This window comes from Cydia amplana, chromosome 17 (assembly GCF_948474715.1).
Source record: "Cydia amplana chromosome 17, ilCydAmpl1.1, whole genome shotgun sequence".
Lineage (NCBI taxonomy): Eukaryota > Metazoa > Arthropoda > Insecta > Lepidoptera > Tortricidae > Cydia > Cydia amplana.
The window spans coordinates 9,960,058-9,975,445 of NC_086085.1; the positions used below are offsets into that span (position 1 = coordinate 9,960,058).

Genomic DNA, 15,388 nt, shown 5'->3' on the forward strand with positions numbered 1-15,388 from the left:
CTATTTACACTTACTCTACAAAGTTTCCAAGTAGAAATAGACAATATTAGTAGGGATTATAGAACGACTTACACGTATCCTACTTGACTTGGAACTTGCTCTTGTTCAACAAAAGCACACTAGCCACCTGACCATAAATCACGCAGGGTTATGTAAAGGTTTCTTACGGATTTTATAATGAATCCACGGGAACATTTTAAAAGAAAGATTAAATTTTACAGCACTTTCAGTTATACTGAAATGAATATAAAGTGTGATGTTTTACGGCAAGAATTGCAGACTCTCGAGGCACAATGTAACCATAAATTCATTGACTGCCTCGTGTTAACAATGTTTACATCTCGCGCCCATTACTCTCCCTCCTCCAAACAACGCTGTCCGTTCAGCTTTTAAGGTGACGGTAGAGGTGGGTAAATTTTCAGATTCTGTCAATTTACCCCATTTCACACACAAGCGCACTTCACGCACACTACCTCACTTTACTGGGACAGGTCACTGACCCATCAAGTTTTTTTTAAGATAGCGTTTTGAGTTTAGTGGCCTCCTTTTAGGAAAAGCGTTCCATTGAAAGAAGAAAGAGAAACAATACATTTAATCTTGCTTTCCTTGTCTGTTCATGTCACACGTGACGTATTTAAATTCTAATAATTCATTTGGTTGTTGACAATTTTCTACATTATGGCTTTGTCGAGATACGCGTTTTCTAAAGTTAAACCGAATAAAACCAGATGTCATTAAGTCAGATGTAAAATTTTATTTACTACTCTATACGACTTTTCATAAGACTCAAAATCAATTAAATGAGAATTTAAATAAATAAAGTTCCGGCAGGGTGCAAAATTTAATTAAGGCGGACAAAATAAAATTTGAAAATATATGGAAACAGTGTTGGCTAATGTACCCCTAATATCTTTACCGATTTACTTTTATGTGGTATATTCGCCTTTTGTTTCACTATTAAATTAATACAATTAAAATAAAAAATATTATACCGGTATTCCACCGGTATTATTTCAGTGCTGAAGCGATTATCTTCGATCGTAGCCTTGATAATGTAGGTGTTGATAGTTACTTACGGCGGTAGGAGCGGCAATGAACCCCGTGCAGAGTAGAACGTGAGGTGCGTTGGGATAAGTGCATATATCTACTTATAATTCTTTGGCTGGTTGGTAACCCTCTATATTTTATTTTTTGTTTTACTGTTATTAGGTTAAGGGAGTTTTAGGGAGTGAAAAAAAAAAGATTTTCGTTTTATGCGCTCGCGTGTTTGCCGATGGATTATAATTAGACAAAAGAACTTGTTTTCCACGCATCGAATGTAGATCCCTATGACACTTCCTCCAAGTCTTCTCCAATAATGTTTATACCGTATTTTAATTACCTACCTTAAATGTTACATTTCTAAATATTTTTTTTGTGCTATACATACTTCAAAAAAATCGCTGGAGGCCTAGCGGTAAGAGCGTGCGAATTGCAATTCCGGCTCGTACCAATGAGTTTTTCGGAACTTATGTACGAAATATCATTTGATATTTACCAGTCGCTTTTCGGTGAAGGAAAACATCGTGAGAAAACCGGACTAATCCCAATAAGAGCCTAGTTTACCCCCTATGGGTTGGAAGGTCAGATGGCAGTCGCTTTCATAAAAATTAGTGCCCACGCCAATTTATGGGATTAATTGCCAAGCGGACCCCAGGCTCCCATGAGCCGTGTCAAAATGCCGGGACAACGCGAGGAAGATGATGATGATGTGACACATACTTCCAAAAAAATCTACAAATATTTTACGTGACAACTGCTTATAAGTAAATATTATGTAGGTACACTTATAAAGTATAAAGTAGAAAATATCTTATAGGTACATAATATAAAAACCGATCATGTACGAGTAGGATTCACTATGGGTTCCACAGTTACACATTTTTATTGCATATTTTTTGTTTAAGACCAACTCACCTATTATAGGACATAGGTCTTCCATTAATCTTTTGGCGTTGAACTATTTTTTGTATATGTATTTATGTAATACAATTCTGAGTTAGGTTATGGTACATTTTTGCTCACCTACTTATAATTATGTATTATATCTGATATGTCACATGATACCAAAAATCGCCGCAAAGTTAAAAGTTCATTTATTTACGTTACTCATCTTCGGATCACCGACTTACTACTTCCTTACTTGACATATGTGTACGAAATTTCAATTGAACTAGTCCAGTAGTTACGGTGAAAATTGGCTTTAACAAAATGGCAGACACACGAGTGATCTTATAAGGGAGATTATTTTCCTTGAGTGAATGGTATGCATTTACCCCAATGCACCTCACGTTCCACGCGGCGCGGCGTAATCTGGCCCCTATTTCACCACGGTGACAGGTACGACAAAAACATCACTGTTATTGACGCCATAGGCATCCATGGACTACAGTTACCGCTAACACTGATTTAAACTTTCACGATTTTTACACATTATTAAATTGTACAACGGAACCGCAAAACGTTCAAGCGGATAAACAAGACCAAGTGCGGGTAGTTCGAAAAACTCGCGCGGTTAGAAGATGCTGATGTCAACTTAAGCCAGTCTTCTCCGAGACCACGGGGACAACGCCGTCCTCGAAACGTCGGAGGTAAATCTTAAAACTTAGATACGCGATTAAGTCCCGTTGTACAATTTAATAATACAGTTACCGCTTACCATCGGGCGGGCCGTATTCGTGTTTGCCACCGTCATTGTACCTATTATTAAAAAAAACTTTATTATATCGGATAAAACAGACATTTCTCTCGCGAAAAAATCTTGTGACAATTGTCACAAGATTTTTCAAAGAATTTTCGGTAAGTCTTGACAGGAAATGAGTTCTGTGTCGCAATTTCGATACAGTTGCCGTGTTTCTTGTGACAATTGTCATTAGCTTCGCAAAATAAGAATTTTTTAGTGGCAATATAATGGAGTTTATTTATTTATTAAAATGTTGGTGGCAAACAAGCACATCGCCCGTCCGATGGTAAGCGGTTACCGTAGCCTATGGAGGCCTGTGACGTCAGCAACAGTGATGTCGACAACTGTCGCACCTGTCACCGTGGTCGTGGTGAAATAGGGGCCAGTAAGTACCTAATAATCGCAGTGGTCTTAAGTGTCACAGACCCTACTGGCGCTTAAGTCCTTTATGACTATTTCTGCCTATTTTAAATTGTTCAAAAAAAAAGAAACCGAATAATTATATCGGACTACCAAATTTTCACGAGAATCAGTTGAGAAATGTGATATGCAAAGGAGAAGAATTCGGACATACGAAAGCATTTTTGCCCAAGTTGAAACGGAGACCTTCGCCAACGCTCGGTCAATGATGGTTTAGGTACAGCTAGCTGCAGAGAAAAGGTACCACCCCTGCATACAATTATCTATCTGGTCGTACCTTTTCTCTGCAGCTGACTGTACACCTATAAAAATGGTTGTCCCTGCTGTAATTTTATACCGGTACCGTACTTTGTATTTCAACCGGTATAGTTTTACCTTCAAAACGAACCGGTATTGATAAATAATAACGGTACCATACCGCTTATACCGTAAAGAAAGCATGATGCAGTCTCTGCTTTGCACGATTATTGTGTGGACAAAATTCTTATAATCACCGAAACATACATACCTACGCACATAATGTCATTGAAATAAAACATTGTTATTTTATAGTAAATTTATATAATACTCGATATATACACATAACAATAACCAGACCGCAGCGGTATTAGCCTGTAAGCTTCATCTCTTGTCTCCAAATCCGCAAAAACTAGTTAGTACTAAATGCTGGTCTTGCTGTTATTTTATTCTTGAAGATTATGGCTTGTTTCTTGATTATTGAGAACAGCACGTAATCGCACACATATAGACGGAACGAACGGCAACAAAGTAGGTGTAGACACTAAGACTTTCAGGTATTAAACGAATTACGCTTCGTATTAATAGGTAAGTAATATTTAAATGAATATATAATATTCTCTAACGTAAATACAAGATTACAATTGACATCAAATGTCATTGACGTACAGAAGTCATATACTTTTTTTTAATGACGCAAAATTGATACCAGCATAATGAAAATCAATCCCAATCAGTAAAACGAGTCTTTAAACTTTTTTTATTTTAAGCGGGTTTTGAAGGAACAAGTTACTTAAATTCAATTGTAATCGTATTGTTTTAGGATAGTTTACTGCTGTTTTCGATCGTTACGACCTGTAAATAACAACAAATCAAATTTTAAATAAATTTATTTACCCTATTTTTTGAAATACAATTTATCTACTGGTATACATTTTCGTATGCGTATATGATGAAATGTCTAAATAATGTCAAAAACGAGCTACAACGACGTACACGTCTGCTTCGATCCAAGGCCAGCGGCCATCTGACTCGAAGAAGAATTTTGAGTGATGTCGTCAATGTATGGAAATTGTACGAAAGTTTACATTTGGGATTGAATTTCTGTGTTGTATTTGTGAGTAAAAATATAAGTAGGTAATAATTTGCTAGTTTAGTTATCTAGCTTTCAAAATCACACAACAACTCAATTACCGTTAAAGGCAAAACTGTAATGCGTGTTGCTCAAACGGAACTCCATATTTTGATTTTTGGATACTTTTAGTGTCGATTTGTAGAGAATTACAGCAAATAAAAAATATTATGCCGTGAAGAGCCGGTACACGGCTTCTTCGTGAACAAATTTACGTATAATTTAATGCAGTTATTAAACATTTCTTGAACAAATTGATTGCACAAAGTGAGCTCTAAATCGAAAACGTCATATACCGTCCCCTTAAGTCGAAATATCCCATAAATAGAACTAAGAACATGGTGTACCCAGCCACGATTATTATTGAAATCGGTACGAGCGGTCAACTCGATTCTCTATTCACGGAGCGAAATAAGCTTCCGCTGGCGGACATGCACTGCTTAAAAATATTCAGAAACAATTGAATCGATGAGCTTTGATCATAATAAACGTAAAGTTAAATCCGGTTTTTTGACCGGTCCCAATTGTTAGTCAAGGTTAACGTGAGTACACGTTCCTACTCAAATAAGCGAAAACCGTTCGTCTAAAGATGAAAGCTCCGCACCTACGTACTTAGTTTTTAATTTATTTCTTACTGCACACTATTAGTGTATAAGTCTACGATCTTGAATACATAAGTGCACGCTACAGAGTGGAATTCGGTATTTTTAGCCCTGCTGGATATCTTATCAATAGGTGTTCTGACCCTTCTCAATTGAATGTATTGGAGCCCTGACACGATCCTAATCACAAAGTATATCAATATTACCCAATAAAAACGTCAAAATCGAATCAGGCTGTCCCCTCGCTCCAATCAGGGGCAATCTGTCGAACAAGCGAGCTCTGACTATAATGCGGACCCTTTATGGCATCACATAAAATATGCGATCCTTATCTATAAAATCAAAGTTATGTCAACTGATTAAGCATTTTAAAGCCACTTGGTTTTGAGCACTTACTATATTCTCATTAAAAAGATACTAAAATTGTTTTTCTGATTCCGTTATGCTGATAAAAGTTAGCAGACTACTTTTCTAAAGAATTTGTTAAATCTAATTTCAGTTCCTTAGTTAACAACATAATTATACTTGGTCAACCAGATCTTGACAGTAGAAAAAGGCGGCAAATTTGAAAAATGTAGGCGCGAAGGGATATCGTCCCATAGAAAATTTGAATTTCGCGCCTTTTTTTACTGACAAGATTTGGTTGACCAGCTATATAAATCATTTCAAAACATAAATTAGATTAGATTAGATTTAATTTTTTCACAACATATGATTACAGTACAAATTACATTAATGTCAATTTATATAGGTAGGTATACTTATTGTGATCGTCAGAAAAAAAAGAAAAAAAAAAGGGTGGGGATAAAATTGATAATCAATTAATCATACATCGGGGTTTTCGGTGCGGGAATGTTTTACACTAGCCAAATAACAGGTAAAAACTGTAAAAAACAATACTAATTTAACATTTCTAAGCACATTTGGACCTTACTATACATTTAATTCATAGTTTGGTAATTATTTGGATTATTTGGAATCCCCACGAAAAACATTACACGCTTCTAGTGGAAAGAGTCCAAAAATCCTTCGTTAGGTTCCTATATAAGAAATTATACGGGTATTATCCTCTTCTGTATCCAACATTATTCGTGTTGGGTATGGTAGACTACACATCCCTCGAAACCCGCAGGAGTATATATCTAGTCAAATATTTCTTCCAACTAATACGAGGGACAATAACTAACTCCCAATTACTGTCACAAATAGCAATTCGTGTTCCCCGACTCACTGCTAAAGTGCTACGTCCTCGACGCCGCGGTCTCTTCGCTGTCCCTACAACTCGAACTCGCTTGCTTGCTAACTCTCCTCTTTACCAAGCACAGACGCTACTGAACGACATATTAGACAGCGACGACCAACTCGATATCTTCAATACAACCGAGACCAAATTCCTAGCCGCATCATGTCGTTATATCGAGAAAATCGTAACCACTAGCTCCATTATTTACGAATGAGTGCATTATTAGGTATAAATCAGTTATGTGCCTATTTATTATGTATAAATGAATTTAATATTAATCCTATTAGAGTAAATTGTGACATATTTTTAAAAATGAAAATAGTAATATTTATTTTATTTGATTTTAATCTTCTTATATAGGTACATATCATTTAAATTATTATCATTATTTTATTTAGACGATTTTGACATTAATATTGTTCCTAATTCCATAATTATTCGGTATTGTACATATAATTTAAGTTTTGATTTAATCCGATTGTATTTTATTGTATTTATTGTAGTTAATGCATGCTAGACACTAAGCAATGTAATGCCAATTAGCACGTAAGGTTCATCTGTAAGTGCTGATTGATTGAAGTGAATAAATGAAATTATTTTACAATAAACAAAGTTATAAATACACGAAATCATTCCCGCACCGAAAACCCCGATGTATGTTGATAATTTACCTTTAGGTACCTATATCAATCGCTGCAACACACCTGCTAACAAAATATCTCATGTACAAAATAAAATGTCTAGAAGTTAACTAATAATTAGTGCAACTAACTGAAGCGCGCGATGATTACCCGTAAACGGGCGTGTATTTTTATCGGGGGTCACCCCTGCCCTGCGCCACGTGATTATCTATATTGGGGGCACGAACTCACTTACACCTCCTAATAGTGCGAACGATTGACAGACACATACTTCACTTTTTCAGCCGTGAGATGAATGGCTATTGAAATGTTGGTGATAAAGCAACAAGGCCCCGGTTCGGCACGCGCCTGTTCTAATGATTAGGTGGCCATTACGTCCGTCTTACTTTACTTTAGAATAAGTGCTACTTATATTTTATTTTATAAATGCTTGTAAATATAAAGGTTGTCACCTCCCACTACCTACTTACTTACTTAACTAACCTTAATATAAACCCCCCTTTTAGATTTACCCTTAGAATATGGCCAAGTGATTTAGTCGTGATCGTCTAGTCTAGCGTTAGGACCCCTCGAAGTGAACCGCGGTACCCTAAGTTCTTTAATGAGTATCAGCTAAATTTTGGACTCTGATTTTATTTACAATTACCTGGACTTTAGGATAAATATTTTAAGATATTGGAAGCACATTTATTATGACGCTAACGAGTAACTTACTAGAATAATTTATTAAAATACAGAAATAGTACCAAAAGTTACCAGAATCTATTAGTGTAATGTAAATGGAGTTATATTTTACTTCAAATGATATTATTTAGGTAAATGCAGCATATATGATTATACTGATATAAAAGAAATATATTTGGTAAAATGAGTTTATAAATGGGGTTGGTAAAAGCCTGCTACAATCTATTAAGCCTCCGGGATAACATATGAGTAGCACTCCTGGGGTAAGCCCATTTACACCCTAGCATTTCAAGTTAATATTATTATCTACCAGCTTCTATTCGAAATATGCTACCCATACGCTCGATGCAGGATTGGGGGCTCCTAGTCCAATCAGCAAGGTCAATTGGAACTCCTACCCTACCTCTTTAGCCAGACGGGCTATGACCAACACTTCGGAACCTATGCGTGCCTAGATGGCTATGGAAAGAAGTGTCAAAGTATCCATCAGTCATCAAAATTACTATTCTTTTTTATTTCAAAAACTAGGGATGCGAATCCCATTTCCATTCCCCAGAACTAAAATATAAACTGTATTTCTAGTTTTTTAGAAGTATGAACGAAGTACTAAGTTTATTTGTTAAAAATGTACTATATTTTATGAGACTGAATTATCAAGATGAGCATTATTTCACTCAAATTATCCTTTGGATTACTCTTGCCTGCCAAAGGTTCCCTAAAACAGCTAGTCGTCGATTTTCTATCTCCGAATAGACTGTGTTCCTAATCCCAACTTGATATTTATGATTTTATTGTGTAAATACCTTAGAAACATGATTGTAATACTCAGTACCTCGTCTTTACATCAGAAAACCAGAACTTCATAAATAAAAATAGAGATAAGATTTTACATTAATTATTTTCCCCAAATAAATTAAAATATTGGAAGATTTAAGCAATTGGAACCCTATACCTATTTACGCAAAATTTTAGTATAGCGAGACTTTAGTTGAAGTCCTTTAAAAGGAGAAATATATCAGTTTTACAGACCAAGACTAAAATGAACCCTAAATTCCGAATAATTAGTGTGTGAATTTACCCTAAACCTACCCTTGTCCCTACTCTAGTATAACCAAAGTACAGTTCGTACTTACCATCGACCTGGTACTTTGGAATATACGCAAGTGTATCCCTACTAAGAAGCTGTAAGAGTTCGGCGAGCGATTCCGAGAATGCAACCTAACAGCTCGTGGGCTTGTCTCCCCCCATGGCGGGTTGCACAGAGGCAGGGTGGCAACATGGGTAAGACAGGTCCCTATTATGTATATAAATGGTATAAATAAATATATTTAATATACGAAGCCTCCAAATACTGTAGATTTCAAATGGGCCCAGATTACTCCGGATGATGCGCATGTGACACCCCCACTATTCATCTAACAGCTGGACATTGGAGAGCTAAGGAGGGAGACGTTTTTCACCTTCTATGTTGGTAAAGAGAAGGTGCCAAGATAACCCTCATCTTGGAACAAAAAGACTCCTAGACAGCTCACATTTAACACCGCAAGGGGTGAGCGGTCCAGCCGGACAAACAGTCAGTCCAAACAATGATCTGGTTTTAAAATATATAGCAAAAGACCCCATAGTAAAACACTAAAATAACTAGGTTCTATTTTATGAACCAAACTACTCACAAAATCAACGAACTAAACACAGAAATGAAATTTCCTTAGACACCTTTATCTAAGTTCAGTTTTATGACGATATTGTCCCCACAAAACCAAACACAGACACGCTTTCCAAGCCCCTGTTATGCAACGATATTGTCCCTGCATAACGTGACGGCACTTAGAAAACACAGTGTAGAAAACTTCACTATAACTACACACAGTAGCAAAGAATCCCCGCAATAGCCTAAGTTCAGTTTTACGACGATATTGTCCCCGTAAAACTAAACACAGACACAATTTCCAAGTTCCTGTTATGCAACGATATTGTCCCTGCATAACGTGGCGGCACTTAGAAAAACACTGCATAGGAAACTTCACTATATTTAAATCCCGTACTCGGTAACAAAGAATCTCCACAAAAGTCTAAGATCAGCTTTACGACGATATTGTCCCCGTAAAACCAAACACAGACACCATTTCCACGTTTAAATTCACCAGGATAATTCCAAGCGAAAACAAACATAGTAACAGTAGTAGAGGAACTTTGCTCACCGAATATTTAAACGCCCGAGAACCAGAGTCACTGCTAGTCCGATGGTTGAAGAATGAATGCCCCGCCGGCGGCGCGCACCGGCCTTTTATACCCTCTACTGGAGACTGGATACATATTGGATACAAGAGACTTATTGGAGACATAGTGGATACATAATGGATACTGGAGACATAATGGATACAGGGGACCTAATGGATACTGGGGACCTAATGGGGACATATTGGATACAAGAGACATATTGGGGACATATTGGATACATAATGGATACATAATGGATACTGGAGACATAATGGATACTGGAGACCTAATGGATACTGGGGACCTAATGGGTACATATTGGAGACAAGCGACTTATTGGAGACATATTGGATACATAATGGAGACTGGGGACCTAATGGATACTGGAGACATAATGGATACTGGAGACATAATGGGGACATATTGGAGACAAGAGACTTATTGGAGACATAATGGAGACAGGGGACCTAATGGGGACTTATTGGATACAAGAGACATATTGGGGACATATTGGATACTGGAGACATAATGGAGACATATTGGAGACCAAGAGACTTATTGGAGACATATTGGATACATAATGGAGACTGGGGACCTAATGGATACTGGAGACATAATGGATACTGGAGACCTAATGGGGACATATTGGAGACAAGAGACTTATTATAGACATATTGGATACATAATGGAGACTGGGGATCTAATGGATACTGGAGACATAATGGATACTGGAGACCTAATGGGGACATATTGGAGACAAGAGACTTATTGGAGACATATTGGATACATAATGGAGACTGGGGACCTAATGGATACTGGAGACATAATGGATACTGGAGACATAATGGGGACATATTGGAGACAAGAGACTTATTGGAGACATATTGGATACATAATGGGGACAGGAGACCTAATGGGGACTTATTGGATACAAGAGACATATTGGGGACATATTGGATACTGGAGACATAATGGAGACATATTGGAGACAAGAGACTTATTGGATACATAATGGAGACAGGGGACCTAATGGGGACATATTGGATACAAGAGACATATTGGGGACATATTGGATACTGGAGACATAATGGAGACATATTGGAGACACGAGACATATTGGATACATAATGGAGACAGGGGACCTAATGGGGACATATTGGATACAAGAGACATAATGGGGACATATTGGATACAAGAGACATATTGGGGACATATTGGATACAAGAGACATATTGGGGACATATTGGATACATAATGGATACAGGATACCTAGTGGATACATAGTGGATACTGGATACATAGTAGCGACTGGGGACGAGAAACAAGCGATTTATGCTAACCAAAAGTACCAGGCTACCAGAACTGAGGAAGAGGTCATTTGCCCCGTACATATTAGCGTTATGCAACCTACGACCGGTGACTTATTAAGACAAACGTTTACCAAAAGTACCAAGATCTATCCCTTTCACGCTTGCGTCTTAGAGAAAGACGGAGATATTCTCAATGACGTCTACGCACACATTCACAGGCAATAGTCGGGTAGTCAGTTTGAGTAGACTAAATTATAATAAAAAGGAACGCTTTATAGCCCCTCTACACGCACGAACCTGCAAGCATTATTTTACTTTGGGATACTTTTAGTCTCTTTCCGAAAAACACTCCTGTGTGGAAGTATTTTACGTTTATTAGTAGCAAACATACTCAAAACATAGCGGGAAGTTTAAAATCTTAGGCGTTTTGGACTGTTTGTATTAACTCTGTACTAGGAGTTCAGACTTCAATACGACCGAACGTCACGCTGTCAATGTCACTGTCATTCTCAATGCCAAAACTTGAGATGATTACTTTACGCAATTTATTGATTTAAATAGCGAAAATCTTATAGTGTGTTATATATTTAACGAGACCACAAGTGACAAAATATGAAAAAGTGTGCTTCAAGTTGTAATTGTGACACTATTCATTGGAATCATGTATGAAAGACGCGACTACAGGGGATTTTAGTATTCAAGGTATTTCTTTCTAGTTTTTGTGTTTTGTAATGAACAAATTAGGTTAATACTAGGTATGTAATAGGCATACGACCAGTCACAAGGTGATCCTTTTTGAGTTATAAATTCCCGAAAAATACACCTGTTATTTCCAAGTACATATAGTAAGTGCTTGGAATAGAAAAGCTGATGACTAAGTACTCATTCTGTAAAATCTTAAAGAAATAGACAATTTTTGATAGAAAATGGCAATCGCAACTTACCTACGATACATTTTCGTTTTGCGTTTGTCATCTTGTCTATGCCGCCAGAATAGATATTGAGACAATATGGGTTAGGTAACTAAACATCATAAGACCCGCTATCTGTAAGTTTGAGTGCTATACGATGGCAGCCCGTAATAATGAACATAGTACGCATCAACTAATTTTATTCCCCGGAAAGGGGCACCAACGGCAATCACCGAAGTGTGAAGAAGGGAGGGACACATGGTCGCTGCGTGGACACCAGAACCGTATGGTACATTATCTATAGGGTGGCTTAAAAGACGCATTTAATATAAAATCAGCGTTTCCGGCTCGTGCAACAAACAATATACGAGTAGTAATGCAATTGACTCAATTTGTGCAATTTGTCTATTTTCTTTGACGCTCGCCCGCGCGTATACGCACTTTCAACGCACGAAAGCAATTATCAGGTAACTCATTGTAGTTTAGGAAAACCATAATTATTACTTTATAGGTATGTATGTACTTTAAGGACATGGGTGCTATAGGTATTTAAGCAAGGGATACGGGGAAAAACAGTTACAAAAATATCGCAAGTACCTAGACCATTCGTGCCGGATATTTTTATCAGTTCATGTTCATTAATAGTTTTTGTTCGCTAATCATGTTGTTGCGAATTATATATATCAACAGGAAATATATAAATGTGTTATTTACATTAGGTATTTACTATGACACGACCAAGGAGATTTTTAAATTTAGGTACATCTGTATTATACATATTATGTATAATACCTACAGGTATTTCTAATTGTTTACACGAAACTCTCGTTAGGTATCGTGCACTAGATTTTTAGATTAAAACTAAACACTATAATAAATAAATAAATAAGTATTAATGGAAATTTTTACACAAATTGACTAAGCCCCACGATAAGCTCAAGAAGGGTTGTGGGTACTCAGACAACGATAGATATAATATACAAATACTTAAAGAACACAACCATGACTCAGAAACAAATATCTGTGCTCATCACACAAATAAATGCCCTTACTGGGATTCGAACCCAGGACCGCGGCTTCACAGGCAGGGTCACTACCCACTAGGCCAGACCGGTCGTCGAAACACTAGAAAACAACTTATAAAAATAAAAGTAGGTAATACGGCTGCAGTATTTTGTTACAGTGGTTTAACATAGACATAGACAATGACAATTTCCTCTTTTCCGCACTTGTATCGTAATAGTTATTTTCGATACAAGTGCGAAAAAGAGGAAATTCGAAACGAGTGGCGATAAATTAAAACACGATCGAAGGGAGTGTTTTAAATCGACACGAGTTGCGAATTACCTATTCGCACGTGTATCGAACAACGTTTTATAGTACATATGGCACTTTAAAGTTTCGACATACGCACGAAAAGTGCTATTTTCCGCACTAGTGCGCAAAAGTAGCCCCATATGTACTGTAAATAACTATTTCAAGATGTATTTTAGGGAATATTCTGAAACAGGACGCGTATAACATATTGCCGGATTTAATAGTGTGTTAGTCGGCCCACGCGTCAACTGACTTGTCTCACTACATCACACACAGCTTTTTACCACAGATTTATCTCTTGTTCTTAATCCCCTGATTAAATTGTAAAGTATGGGAGGGGATTCGAGGGATGGATAAGGACAACACTCTATCATTTGTGTATTACTGTCGTAGTTAAAAATTTATCGTTTCTTTAACTTGTTAAGGATTATTTTAAGTGAGTACGATGTATTAATTAACAATTAATCTACTTCACGCTCCTGGCTGGTTAATGACAGCTTATTAATTTAATATGACGGCTTAAAATATGAGCTCGTATATTTAATTGTAATCCTGGGCGGCGAAAACCTCAGTGAAAAGATAATGCTAGTTATTTTTATAAAATATGATCTAGTAATGGGCGTTTTTTTTTGTTGTCCCCTACACTTTTTTTTCAAATTTGGGATTTTTTATGTTATTTCTACTCAGAATCACGAGCTCTTTCTATCCTAATAGGAGAAAAAAGTGTCCTAAGGTTTTTATTTCCATTACGTCACCATTTTTCATAGACTTTGTATGGCGGTCGCGGAATGGAAAGATCGAAAAATGTATGGAAATTTTGGACACTTTTTTTCTCCTATTAGGATAGAAAGACCTCGTGATTCTGAGTAGAAATAACATAAAAAATCCCAAATTTGAAAAAAAGTGTAGGGGACAACAAAAAAAAACGCCCAAATAGTTAGTAAGTTAATTACATAGCCAAAGCATAAGGATAGTGACGAAAAATCACATCAAATTAGTCACTCCAGCGGGGCGGACGGAACCTTTGATTAGGCACCGGAAATCGCGGGGCTAATGAGACCAGCGGCCCGGTAACTAATATGGTCTCAAATATGATTATTATAAATATCCTAGTCCCACAATAAGCTCAGTAAGTCCTGTCTGTGTACTATGTTGCGTGTGTAAAAGTCAGATAGACAGAGCTAAAATATACTACTTAGTAACTAGTAGTATATTTTAGCTCTGTCTAGTAATTAGTAGTAGGTATATTTTTAGCTTTGTCTATCTGACTTTTACACAGGCAACATAGAACACAGACAGGACTTACTGAGCTTATTGTTGGTCTTAGGTGGATTGTTCCATAATATTTATTTATTAGCCTTTAACAGCTAAACTACTAATCTGATTTTGTTGAAAATTGTGGCATGTACGATGTTTCAGTTTAGAAATTAACATTGAATTTTATGTATGTCCCACAATGTTACCTACTTACTGTTGTCCGAATCATGCGCGATGCAGAATGTCGAACACGGATTTGTGAATATAAATTAAGTAAGATAATCTTGGTAAATGAATGACTTTTTAGTATAATTATAATTAATATTACATGACTATGTAGACTGTGGATATCATTGCCAACAATCTTAATTCGAGCCAAAACAAGAAACGGCAGACGACAAAAGAGATTGATGCATTATGAAATACCTATAATAAACCAAGCAACACTAATAACTAATTCATATTTCTAGTTTTTACTAGTTTATGTCATTGTAAATTGATCCTTTGAATGAGTACTTCTAGTATTTGTTATGCTACTTATTGTTGATATGATGATTTATGTAACACGGTAAGATACATTCTCGAACTAAAATACAACCATAATATTCATAACAGAGCTGCGACTATATCTATATATAACATTACCCACATATTTAAATTATATAACGAACGCGTCAAGATTTATTTAGTGC

General features: G+C 36.5%; 1 protein-coding gene across 2 annotated transcripts in view; it reads right to left on the bottom strand.

Annotated features, from left to right (window-relative positions):
- The window catches only part of LOC134655904 (ETS-like protein pointed), a 180,006-nt gene that overhangs the window by 127,062 nt on the left and 37,556 nt on the right, over positions 1-15,388 (bottom strand). The window lies entirely within an intron of this gene.